The 13,454-nt window shown below is 34.1% G+C and overlaps 4 non-coding genes across 4 annotated transcripts; all 4 read right to left on the bottom strand.

The window, feature by feature from the left end:
• Positions 1–200: 200 nt before the first annotated feature.
• Positions 201–282, bottom strand: TRNAS-GCU (transfer RNA serine (anticodon GCU)). The gene has a single exon. It is a non-coding gene; the product is annotated as a tRNA-Ser (tRNA).
• Positions 283–4,025: 3,743 nt separating this feature from the next.
• On the bottom strand, positions 4,026–4,107 carry TRNAS-GCU (transfer RNA serine (anticodon GCU)). Its single transcript has one exon. It is a non-coding gene; the product is annotated as a tRNA-Ser (tRNA).
• Positions 4,108–7,759: 3,652 nt separating this feature from the next.
• On the bottom strand, positions 7,760–7,839 carry TRNAS-GCU (transfer RNA serine (anticodon GCU)). Its single transcript has one exon. It is a non-coding gene; the product is annotated as a tRNA-Ser (tRNA).
• A 3,730-nt stretch (positions 7,840–11,569) lies between these two features.
• Positions 11,570–11,655, bottom strand: TRNAS-GCU (transfer RNA serine (anticodon GCU)). The gene has a single exon. It is a non-coding gene; the product is annotated as a tRNA-Ser (tRNA).
• Between the last annotated feature and the right edge of the window lie 1,799 nt (positions 11,656–13,454).

Raw genomic sequence — 13,454 nt, 5'->3', positions numbered from 1 at the left:
TTTGGTATTTGAGTAATAACACAACCGACGAAATATGGTGAAAAAGGTAATGTTGAATTTGACAGTGTTATTCTCTTTCGCACTTTTTCGTTGCATCTTGCTTAACGTGTATTTCTGTTTGGAAATTAACAGTGAATGGTCAAAGAACTCCCCTTTTCGTTTATCACCTACATTTTTCTATAAAATTATCTTCCAACGTACGACGAGGATGGGATTCGAACCCACGCGGGCATTGCCCAATGGATTAGCAGTCCATCGCCTTAACCTCTCGGCCACCTCGTCCACCTTCATAGCTTTTTTTAGTAACTGTTACTTATTATTCACCTTCCTTCTCATGTCAAGTATTTTACACTTTCTTAAAATGTGATGTTTTGTATTTGTGAAAGAGATAATAAGTAAGTGAATAATAACAAACAAAGTTTCTATTCATCCTTAACTACGTGCAGCAAACGAAGCTCATGTTCTCATACTTTCTCGCTGAGGAAATTTTCAAATAATCACTAGGAACGTTTTACTCGGAGACTTTAATTAAAAACATTAAGAGTATGTTACTATCCCTACGCATTAAAGCTTCTATTCAATATTCATTTCATTTCGTGTACCTCGTCGTTAAGAATTCCAGATCGTTCTTTAATTAAAGTGCATTTAGAAAGAGAAACATTCTCGATTTGTAGAGAAAAACTCACTAACAAACATAACTCGTTACGTGTCTTCCAATACTCATGTCGTAGACGTTTCACCACAGCAAATCACTTCCTCGTAGGAGCATTGAGAGAGCTAAAGCCTCTCCTTTTAACGCTTTAAATACACTTAGAGAGAGACGCGTTTACAAATGACGATTTAGAATCAGCTGAATCAAACGGGTTCACTCATTGTCCAAATAGAAATCAAGATAAATTTAATTCGTTCATAAGGGCTCACTGTTTTAAGTAATTATCACATAATCATATTTCTATATACACTTTCCTATGATAGTCAACAATTTGAAATATAACAGTGACCAACTACACACATATGTTGAACCTGAAATAATATTATTTAATAGAGTATCTTTCAAACAAAATAAATATTAGTTAACTACACCGAAATACGGAAATACATTTATCAGGCTCCGTTTGTAAACACTAAACACGCGGCCTCTCTACCAAAGGACTGAATATGTGACGAAATTTTCTTATCAGTGATTTAAATGTTGGTTACAGTTTTGCCGAAATTTTGAGTTCATAGCTATACGTCCCACATTAAATCGCTTTTGGGTGTTTCTTGATCGGTACTTATTTCACACATAAAGTGTTTTCGATTATATATCTCGACTTTTTTCTGTCAGTTATCACCAACAAATCACAATAAAAAAAATAAGAGAGTGATACTCGCTAGCAACACACGTTAGCTTTAAATTCGCAACGATATTATACCGAACACACCTGACTTTACAATACTAACAAGATTCGTTAAAATGTATAATGGTAGATATTTCTTTCTCATACAGTGCTTACTTCTTGCTTTCTAATACCGTCACGAAATTTATATTTTTTTTGTCATCACTCCGACATCAAGAATCGATATTTATGCCAGTAGGTTAAGTTGATATGACGAGAATTTAAACGCTCTTCAATTAGGATATTTTCATGAAATTTATTAAATATCTCTTGAAAAGTTTGCAAAGAAAAACCGTCCGCTCTTACGATTGTTTAAAAACTCCAGCTAGAAACTTCAAGTGTTGTTTGCTTAGACTAACCAATACTAATGAAACGGCAAGTCTTTTCTCTTAATAGTTTTGTTACTTAAAAATCAGCTGTCCTTATGTCAGAATGGGGATTAACTTAAAATGTTCGCGCTTACTCCTACGTCGAGTTGTAGTGAAAACGTAAGACCGATAGTTCACATTAATATTTGAGTAAGCCTTTTTCAAACATTATCTTCAAATTTGTTCGTTTTCCTAATACAACTTTGCACCTGAGACTAATATTAACACAAAGTGAAGCTCATTCATTGATTAAAAGAGAAAGTGTAATTAATTTGAAAAGAAATTTAAAAAATGTAAAGGTTAAATATGTTTCTCTGTCAAACACAGTTTCAGTTCTTTTCTTTCATACAGAAAGAAAGCGCAAGAAACTCTAAAAATATGGAGATGCCATAAATCAGTTGCCTGGAAAGTTATTGCGTTCACAAACACTCGGGCATCGTACATTCACAGAAAATGTGTGACAGATTGTTTTAACGTACGTTCAAAAAGAGAAGTGAAATAAAGCTTATCTATGGCTCGAGTTACCAACAAACTGCGCGTGCAGAAGGTTGATTTGGCCGTACTACATATCTGAGCTTCATTTTACTTACAGCACTGGACTTTCTGTTCGAATGAATATTGCAAAATTGTATAATTTATTAGATTTTGTGAATACCTTTTAATATCTTTGTTCGGCTTGAATTTACGCACAGAATCAGCTACATTTATCAAAAGTGGAAAAGATGTTTAAAAAGATATGAAAGTGTACGAATGGTTACATAAAAACGTGTTTTTAAAAGGAAGGAATAAGCATGGTGTAATTAAAGTTTCTTTGTACAACCTAACGGTGGAACGTGTCCAACATCGTGTTTTTGCCTATTTTCGTTTATTTTACCAGTTGTGAAAACATTAAGTCAGATGAATTAAACTTATTAAACGTTCTTTTGCTTGTCATATAATGATTAGAGACTCCTTGAATTCGAAATTTTAGAGGCAATACATGTACTATAAGGTATATTTATACGACGCTTGAAGAACGAGACATTCGTGAAGAGTCGTAACTTCTGGTCACTTCTCTTGTAATGGCGTGAAAAGGCAACAGGATATCGTACTTTAGCTTTGTAGGTGAATCAAAATGCGGTGAAAAACACCCAAAGTGTTTTCAGTGCATAAACATCGTTGATTAGTTACTGTCCTTTCAAAATTAGAAATATCATAGAAACACTTTTGTACGTACCCATAAATTGTGTAACATCATGAACCCAGAAAAGCGAAGGAGGCACAGAGGGGTCACGTGTGAGGTTGTACATAGAAAGATTTATTACAAAATGCCTTTTCCCACTTGGATTCCTCAATTTCTGATGCACTCAGTCCTACACTTTCAATTTCTTTACATATTTTGTTCTCATTGTCTTGAGCTGTCTTCCAAAGATTTATGCGTCCTTCAATGATTTGTTTTCATATACTGTACGTATAACATTATTGTGGATGTGCGTCGTAATTTTACGTTACGTGTAAATAGCAGCGTGTTTGAGTACATATTCTTCGCTTATGGCGTGTGTGCAAATTTGAAGTGTGCACGTGTGCTATGCATGGGATGGAAAGAGTGAAAAGTCAATGGATGATGTATTTTCGTTGTGGTTTGTTAACTACCAGTGGTTGATAAATAATTTCATAAACTTTTTTTTACGGTAGCATTATCATGTAATTCCTCTATTTGGTGCAGTTATGACTTCAGTGAGTTTCATCGCTAGAAGCTCTTATCAAAGTGAGACAGTCAATGAGATTGAGAAATGTTTTTTCGTGAATATTTTGTATATGCTCCCTTGATGTTTTCAATTGGCTTTCTGACTTGTTGTTTGGTTCGTGTGTCTTTATCACCTTCTGGTGTATCTCAAATCCGCTTGAAGATTTGATATTTGGTTCTTTAATGTGTATAAGAGTTTGTGTTGCAAGTTTTGTATATCCGCCCCATTCCTACACTTTTTTAGTAGTGAACTAAAGATATCGTTTCAAACTAAAGCACCAACTAATACAGAAATATGTGTAACTCAATTGTACGTTAATCGTTATTAAAACAACACGATAACTAGACATATTTTGGTATTTGAGTAATAACACAACCGACGAAATATGGTGAAAAAGGTAATGTTGAATTTGACAGTGTTATTCTCTTTCGCACTTTTTCGTTGCATCTTGCTTAACGTGTATTTCTGTTTGGAAATTAACAGTGAATGGTCAAAGAACTCCCCTTTTCGTTTATCACCTACATTTTTCTATAAAATTATCTTCCAACGTACGACGAGGATGGGATTCGAACCCACGCGGGCATTGCCCAAGGGATTAGCAGTCCATCGCCTTAACCTCTCGGCCACCTCGTCCACCTTCATAGCTTTTTTAGTAACTGTTACTTATTATTCACCTTCCTTCTCATGTCAAGTATTTTACACTTTCTTAAAATGTGATGTTTTTGTATTTGTGAAAGAGATAATAAGTAAGTGAATAATAACAAACAAAGTTTCTATTCATCCTTAACTACGTGCAGCAAACGAAGCTCATGTTCTCATACTTTCTCGCTGAGGAAATTTTCAAATAATCACTAGGAACGTTTTACTCGGAGACTTTAATTAAAAACATTAAGAGTATGTTACTACCGCTACGCATTAAAGCTTCTATTCAATATTCATTTCATTTCGTGTACCTCGTCGTTAAGAATTCCAGATCGTTCTTTAATTAAAGTGCATTTAGAAAGAGAAACATTCTCGATTTGTAGAGAAAAACTCACTAACAAACATAACTCGTTACGTGTCTTCCAATACTCATGTCGTAGACGTTTCACCACAGCAAATCACTTCCTCGTAGGAGCATTGAGAGAGCTAAAGCCTCTCCTTTTAACGCTTTAAATACACTTAGAGAGAGACGCGTTTACAAATGACGATTTAGAATCAGCTGAATCAAACGGGTTCACTCATTGTCCAAATAGAAATCAAGATAAATTTAATTCGTTCATAAGGGCTCACTGTTTTTAAGTAATTATCACATAATCATATTTCTATATACACTTTCCTATGATAGTCAACAATTTGAAATATAACAGTGACCAACTACACACATATGTTGAACCTGAAATAATATTATTTAATAGAGTATCTTTCAAACAAAATAAATATTAGTTAACTACACCGAAATACGGAAATACATTTATCAGGCTCCGTTTGTAAACACTAAACACGCGGCCTCTCTACCAAAGGACTGAATATGTGACGAAATTTTCTTATCAGTGATTTAAATGTTGGTTACAGTTTTGCCGAAATTTTGAGTTCATAGCTATACGTCCCACATTAAATCGCTTTTGGGTGTTTCTTGATCGGTACTTATTTCACACATAAAGTGTTTTCGATTATATATCTCGACTTTTCTGTCAGTTATCACCAACAAATCACAATAAAAAAATAAGAGAGTGATACTCGCTAGCAACACACGTTAGCTTTAAATTCGCAACGATATTATACCGAACACACCTGACTTTACAATACTAACAAGATTCGTTAAAATGTATAATGGTAGATATTTCTTTCTCATACAGTGCTTACTACTTGCTTTCTAATACCGTCACGAAATTTATATTTTTTTTGTCATCACCCGACATCAAGAATCGATATTTATGCCAGTAGCTTAAGTTGATATGACGAGAATTTAAACGCTCTTCAATTAGGGATATTTTCATGAAATTTATTAAATATCTCTTGAAAAGTTTGCAAAGAAAACCGTCCGCTCTTACGATTGATTTAAAAAACTCCAGCTAGAAACTTCAAGTGTTTGTTTGCTTAGACTAACCAATACTAACAAAACGAAAAGTCTTTTCTCTTAATAGTTTTGTTATTTAAAATCACTGTGTCCATGTCAGAATGGGGAATAACTTAAAATGTCGCTTACTCCCTACGTCGAGTTGTAGTGAAAACGTAAGACCGATAGTTCACATTAATATTTGAGTAAGCCTTTTCAAACATTATCTTCAAATTTGTTCGTTTTCCTAATACAACTTTGCACCTGAGACTAATATTAACACAAAGTGAAGCTCATTCATTAGATGAAAGAGGTGTAATTAATTTGAAAAGGAATTTAAAAATGTAAAGGTTAAATATGTTTCTCTGTCAAACACAGTTTCAGTTCTTTTTCATACAGAAAGAAAGAAACTCTAAAAATAGATGCCATAAATCAGTTGCCTGAAATTTATTTGTCCTCAAACACTCGGGCATCACATTCAGGAAATGTGTGACAGATTGTTTTAACGTACGTTCAAAAGAGAAGTGAAATAAAGCTTATCTTTGTCGTGTTACCAACAAACTGCTGCGTAGAAGATTGATTTGGCCGTAATACATATCTGAGTTTTTTTACAGCAACTGACTTTCTGTTCGAATGAATATTGCAAAATGTATAGTTTATTAGATTTTGTGAATACCTTTAATATCATTGTTCGGCTTGAATTTACGCATAGAGTCAGTTACATTCATCAAAAGTGGAAAAGATGTTTAGAAAGATATGAAAGTGTACGAATTTACATAAAAAAGTGTTTTAAAAGGAAGGAATAATCATGGTGTAATTAAAGTTTCTTGTACAACCTAACGGTGGAACGTGTCCAACATCGTGTCTTTGCCTATTTTCGTTTATTTCTCCAGTTGTGAAAACATTAAGTCAGATGAATTAAACTTATTAAACGTTCTTTTCTTGTCATATAATGATTAGAGACTCCTTGAATCTGAAATTTTAGAAGCAGTACATGTACTATACGGTATATTTATACGACGCTTGAAGAACGAGACATTCGTGAAGAGTCGTAACTTCTGGTCACTCTCACGTAATGGCGTGAAAAGGCAACAGGTTTTCGTACGTTAGCTTTGTATGTGAATCAAATGCGTGAAAAACACCCAAAGTGTTTCAGTGTATAAACATCGTTGATTAGTTACTGTCCTTTCAAAATTAGAAATATCATAGAAACACTTTGTACGTGCCCATAAATTGTGTAACATCAACCTCAGAAATGCGAAGGAGGCACAGAGCGGCTATTGACGTATTCACGTGAGGTTGTACATAGAAGATTTATTACAAAATGCCTTTTCCCACTTTGATTCCTCATTTCTGATGCACTCAGTCCCACACTTTCAATTTTACATATTTTGTTCTCATTGTCTTGAGCTGTCTTCCAAAGATTTATGTCCTTCAATCATTTGTTTTCATACACTATATGTATAACATTATTGTGGGTGTGCGTCGTAATTTTACGTTACGTGTGAATAGCAGCGTGTTTGAGTACATATTCTTCGCTCATGGTGTGCAAATTTGAAGTGCATGTGCTATGCATGGATGAAAAGAGTGAAAAGTCAGTGGATGATGAATTTTCGTTGTGATTTGTTAACTACCAGTGGTTGATAAATATTTCACAAACTTTTTACCGTAGCATTATCATGTAATTCCTCTATTTGGTGCAGTTATGACTTTAGTGAGCTCATCGCTAGAAGCTCTTATCAAAGTGAGACTGAGAAATGTTTTTTGTGAATTTTAGTATACGCTCGCTTGATGTTTTCCATTGGCTTTGACTTGTTGTTTGTCGTGTGTCTTATCACCTTCTGGTGTATCTCAAACGTTTGATGATTTGATATTTGGTTCTTTAATGTGTATAAGAGTTTGTGTTGCAAGTTTTGTATATCCGCCCCATTCCTACACGTTTTAGTAGTGAACTAAAGATATCGTTTCAAACCAAAGGACCAACTAATACAGAAATATGTGTAACTCAATTGTACGTTAATCGTTATTAAAACAACACGATAACAAGACATATTTTGGTATTTGAGTAATAACACAACTGAAGAAAATGGTCAAAAACGTAATGTTGAATTTGACAGTGTTATTCTCTTTGCACTTTTCGTTGCATCTTGTTTAACGTGTATTTCTGTTTGAAATTAACAGTAAATGGTCAAAGAACTCCCCTTTCGTTTATCACCCACTTTTTCTATAAAATTATCTCCCCACGTCCGACGAGGATGGATTCGAACCCACGCGGGCATTGCCCAATGGATTAGCAGTCCATCGCCTTAACCCTCGGCCACCTCGTCCGCCTTCATCGATTTTAATAACGGTTACTTATTATTCACCTTCCTTCTCTGTCAAGTATTTTACACTTTCTTAAAATGTGATGTTATTGTATTTGTGAAAGAGATAATAAGCAAGTGAATGATAACAAACAAAGTTTCTATTCATCCTGCAGTACGTGCAGCAAACGAAGCTCATGTCTCATACTTTTCACAGAGGATATTTTCAATAATCACAAGGAACGTTTTACTCGGAGACTTTATTAAAAACATTACGAGTTTGTTACTACCCTTACGCATTAAAGCTTCTATTCAATATTCATTTCATTTCGTGTACCTCGTCGTTGAGAATTCCAGATCGTTCTATAATTAAAGTGCATTAAGAAAGGGAAACATTCTCGATTTGTAGAGAAAACTCACTAACAAACATAACTCGTTACGTGTCTTCCAATACTGATGTCGTAGACGTTTCACCACAGCAAATCACTCCTCTTAGGGAGCAGTGAGAGAGCTTTAAAGCCTCCTTTAACGCTTTAAATACATTTAGAGAGAAACGCGTTTACAAATGACGATTTAGAATCAGCTGAATCCAACGGGTTTACTCATTGTCCAAATAGAAATCGAGATAAATTTAATTCGTCATAAGGCCTCACTGTTTTAAGTAATTATCACATAATCATATTTCTATTTACACTTTCCTATGACAGTCAACAATTTGTAATATAACAGTGACCAACTACACACATATGTTGAACCTGAAATAATATTATTTAATAGAGTATCTTTCAAACAAAATAGATATTAGTTAACAACAGCAAAATACGGAAATACATTTATCAGGCTCCGTTTGTAAACACCAAACACGCGGACTCTCTACCAAAGGACTAAATATGTGACGAAATTTTCTTATCAGTGATTTAAATGTTGGTTACAGTTTTGCTGACATTTTGAGTTCATAACTGTACGTCCAACATTAAATCGCTTTTGGGTGTTTCTTGATCGGTACTTTATTTCACACATAAGGTGTTTTGATTATATATCTGACTTTTTGTCAGGTATCACCAACAAATACAATAAAAAATAAGAGAGTGATACTCGCTAGCAAAACACGTTAGCTTTAAATTCGCAACGATATTATACCGAACACACCTGACTTTAAATACTAACAAGATTCTTTAAAATGTATGATGGTAGATATTTTCTCATACAGTGCTTACTACTTGCTTTCTAATACCGTCACGAAATTTATATTTTTCTTGTCATCAACCCGACATCAAGAATCGTTATTTATGCCAGTAGCTTGAGTTGATATGACGAGAATTTAAACGCTCTTCAATTAGGATATTTCATGAAATTTATTAAATATCTCTTGAAAAGTTTAAAGAAAACCGTCCACTTACGATTGTTTTAGAAACTTCAGCTAGAAACTTCAAGTGTTGTTTGTTTAGACTAACCAATACTGATGAAACGGCAAGTTTTTCTCTTAATAGTTTTGTTACTTAAAAAATCAGCTGTCCTTAGTCAGAATGGGGAATAACTTAAAATGTTCTGCGCTTACTCCTACGTCGAGTTGTAGTGAAACGTAAGTCCGATAGTTCACATTAATATTTGAGTAAGCCTTTTCAAACATTATCTCAAATTTGTTCGTTTTCCTAATACAACTTTGCACCTGAGACTAATATTAACACAAAGTGAAGCTCTTTCATTGATTAAAAGAGAAAGTAAAAGTGGTTAATTTGAAAAGGAATTTAAAATATGTAAAGGTTAAATATGTTTCTCTGTCAAACACAGTTTCAGTTCTTTCTTTCATACAGAAAGAAAGCGCAAGAAACTCTAAAATATGGAGATGCCATAAATCAGTTGACTGAGATTTATTGCGTTCTCAAACACTGGGCATCGTACATCACAGTGTGTGACAGATTGTTTTAACGTACGTTCAAAAAGAGAAGTGAAATAAAGCTTATCTTTGTCTGTGTTACCAAACAAACGTGCAGAAGATTGATTTGGCTGTAATACATATCTGAGTTTCATTTTACACAGCACTGGACTGTCTGAATGAATATTGCAAAATTGTATAATTTATTAGATTTTGTGAATACCTTTAATATCATTGTTCGGCTTGAATTTACGCATAGATCAGTTACATTCATCAAAAGTGGAAAAGATGTTTAGAAAGATGAAAGTGTACGAATGGTTACATAAAAAAGTGTTTTAAAAGGAAGGAATAATCATGGTGTAATTAAAGTTTGTACAACCTAACGGTGGAACGTGTCCAACATCGTCTTTGCTCATTTTCGTTTATTTCTCCAGTTGTGAAAACATTAAGTCAGATGAATTAAACTTATTAAACGTTCTTTCTTTGTCATATAATGATTAGAGACCCTTGAATTCGAAATTTTAGAAGCAGTACAATACTATACGGTATATTTATACGACGCTTGAAGAACGAGACATTCGTGAAGAGTCGTAACTCTGGTCACTTCTACTGTAATGGCGTGAAAAGGCAACAGGTTTTCGTACGTTAGCTTTGTATGTGAATCAAAATGCGGTGAAAACACCCAAAGTGTTTTCAGTGTATAAACATCGTTGATTAGTTACTGTCCTTTCAAAATTAGAAATATCATAGAAACACTTTTGTACGTGCCCATAAATTGTGTAACATCATGAACTCAGAAATGCGAAGGAGGCACAGAGCGGCTATTGACGTATTCACGTGTGAGGTTGTACATAGGAAGATTTATTACAAAATGCCTTTCCCACTTTGATCCCCACCTGATGCACTCAGTCCTACACTTTCAATTCTTTACATATTGTTCTCATTGTCTCTGAGCTGTCTTCTAAAGATTTATGTCCTTCAATCATTTGTTTTCATACACTATATGTATAACATTATTGTGGGTGTGCGTCGTAATTTTACGTTACGTGAATAGCAAATGTTTGAGGCCATTTCTGTCTCATGGCGTGTGTGCAAATTTATGTACGTAAAGCTGTGTATGGGATGAAAAGAGTGAAAAGTCAGTGGATGATGAATTTTCTGTGTTGTTAATCCACCAGTGGTTGATAAATAATTTCACAAACTTTTTACCGTAGCATTATCATGTAATTCTCTATTTGGTGCAGTTATACTTTTAGTGAGCTTCATCGCTAGAAGCTCTTATCAAAGTGAGACTGAGAAATGTTTTTCTGAATTTTAGTATACGCCTCGCTTGATGTTTTCCAGCTGGTTTGACTTGTTGCTTGGTTCTGTGTCTTTATCACCTTCTGGTGTATCTCAAACCGTTTGATGATTTGATATTTGGTTCTTTAATGTGTATAAGAGTTTGTGTTGCAAGTTTTTATATCCGCCCCATTCCTACACGTTTTAGTAGTGAACTAAAGATATCGTTTCAAACCAAAGGACCAACTAATACAGAAATATGTGTAACCTTGTAATGTTAATCGTTATTAAAACAACACGATAACAAGATTTGAGTAATAACAAAACTGAAAATAAAAACGTAATGCTGAATTTGATAAATACTCTCTTGTTCAATCTATGTATTTCATTGAAATTAAAATGGTCAAAGAACTCCTTGTTTAGACACCATTTTCTATAAAATTATTCCACGTCCGATCGAGGATGGGATTCGAACCCACGCGGGCACAGTCTTAATGATTAGCAGTCCATCGCCTAACATCTGGAACCCTGCAAATGGTCAAAGAACTCCCTTTCGTTTATCACCTACTTTTTTCTATAAAATTATCTCCCCACGTCCGACGAGGATGGGATTCGAACCCACGCGGGCATTGCCCAATGGATTAGCAGTCCATCGCCTTAACTTTCCTCGGCCACCGTCCGCCTTCATCGATTTTAATAACGGTTACTTATTATTCACCTTCCTTCTCATGTCAAGTATTTTACACTTTCTTAAAATGTGATGTTATTGTATTTGTGAAAGAGATAAGTAAGAATAATAAGTTTCTATTCATCCTGCAGTACGTGTAGCAAACGAAGCTCATGTTCTCATACTTCTCACAGAGGATATTTTCAACAATCACAAGGAACGTTACTCGGAGACTTTATTAAAAACATTAGTTTGTTACTACCCTTACGCATTAAAGCTTCTATTCAATATTCATTTCATTTCAACCTCTTGTTGAGAAATCCAGATCGTTCTATAATTAAAGTGCATTAAGAAGGGAAACATTCTCGATTTGTAGAGAAAACTCACTAAACATAACTCGTTACGTCTTCCAATACTGATGTCGTAGACGTTTCACCACAGCAAATCACTTCAGAGCAGTGAGAGATAAACCCTCCTTTTAACGCTTTAAATACATTTAGAGAGAAACGCGTTTACAAATGACGATTTAGAATCAGCTGAATCCAACGGGTTTACTTATTGTCCAAATAGAAATCGAGATAAATTTAATTCGTCTATAAGGCCTTCACTGTTTTAAGTAATTATCACATAATCATATTTCTATTTACACTTTCCTATGACAGTCAACAATTTGTAATATAACAGGACTAACTCACACACATATGTTGAACCTGAAATAATATTATTTAATAGAGTATCTTCAAACAAAATAGATATTTAGTTAACAACAGCAAAATACTAATGGAAATAATAGGCTCCGTTTGTAAACACCAAACACGCGGACTCTCTACCAAAGGACTAAATATGTGACGAAATTTTCTTATCAGTGATTTAAATGTTGGTTACAGTTTTGCCGACATTTTGAGTTCATAACTGTACGTCCAACATTAAATCGCTTTTAGTGTTTCTTGATCGGTACTTATTTCACTACATAAGGTGTTTTCGATTATATATCTCTGAGTTTTTGTCAGGTAACCAACAAATTACAATAAAAAAAGAGAGTGATATGCTAGCAACACATTAGCTTTAAATTCGCAACGATATTATACCGAACACACCTGACTTACAATACTAATAAAGATTCTTTAAAATGTATGATGGTAGATATTACTTTTCTCATACAGTGTTACTACTTGTTTAATACCGTCACGAAATTTATATTTTTCTTGTCATCACCCGACATCAAGAATCGTTATTTATGCCAGTAGTTTGAGTTGATATGACGAGAATTTAAACGCCTTCAATTAGGGATATTTTCATGAAATTTATTAATATCTCTGAAAAGTTTGCAAAGAAAACCGTCCACTCTTACGATTGTTTTAGAACTTCAGCTAGAACCAAACCTTAAGTGTTGTTTGCTTAGACTAACCAAACTGATGAAACGGCAAGTCTTTTCTCTTAATAGTTTTGTTACTTAAAATAGCTTTGTCCCATGTCAGAATGGGGAATAACTTAAAATGTTCGCGCTTACTCCCACGTCGAGTTGTAGTGAAAACGTAAGTCCGATAGTTCACATTAATATTTGAGTAAGTCCTTTTCAAACATTATCTTCAAATTTGTTCCCGTCCCATCCAAGAAGAACCTGAGACTAATTATTAACACAAAGTGAAGCTCTTTCATTGATCAAAAGAGAAAAGTAAGTGGTTAATTTGAAAGGAATTTAAAATATGTAAAGGTTAAATATTGTCTCCTGTCAAACCATCAGTTCAGTTCTTTTCATACAGAAAGAAAGCGCAAGGAACTCTAAAATATGGAGATGCCATAAATCAGTTGACT

Source organism: Tachypleus tridentatus, unplaced genomic scaffold (assembly GCF_004210375.1).
Source record: "Tachypleus tridentatus isolate NWPU-2018 unplaced genomic scaffold, ASM421037v1 tig00692704_pilon, whole genome shotgun sequence".
In the NCBI taxonomy this organism is placed as follows: Eukaryota; Metazoa; Arthropoda; class Merostomata; order Xiphosura; family Limulidae; genus Tachypleus; species Tachypleus tridentatus.
Note: the sequence above shows the minus strand (reverse complement) of the source record. Positions and strands in the feature narration are given on the sequence as shown.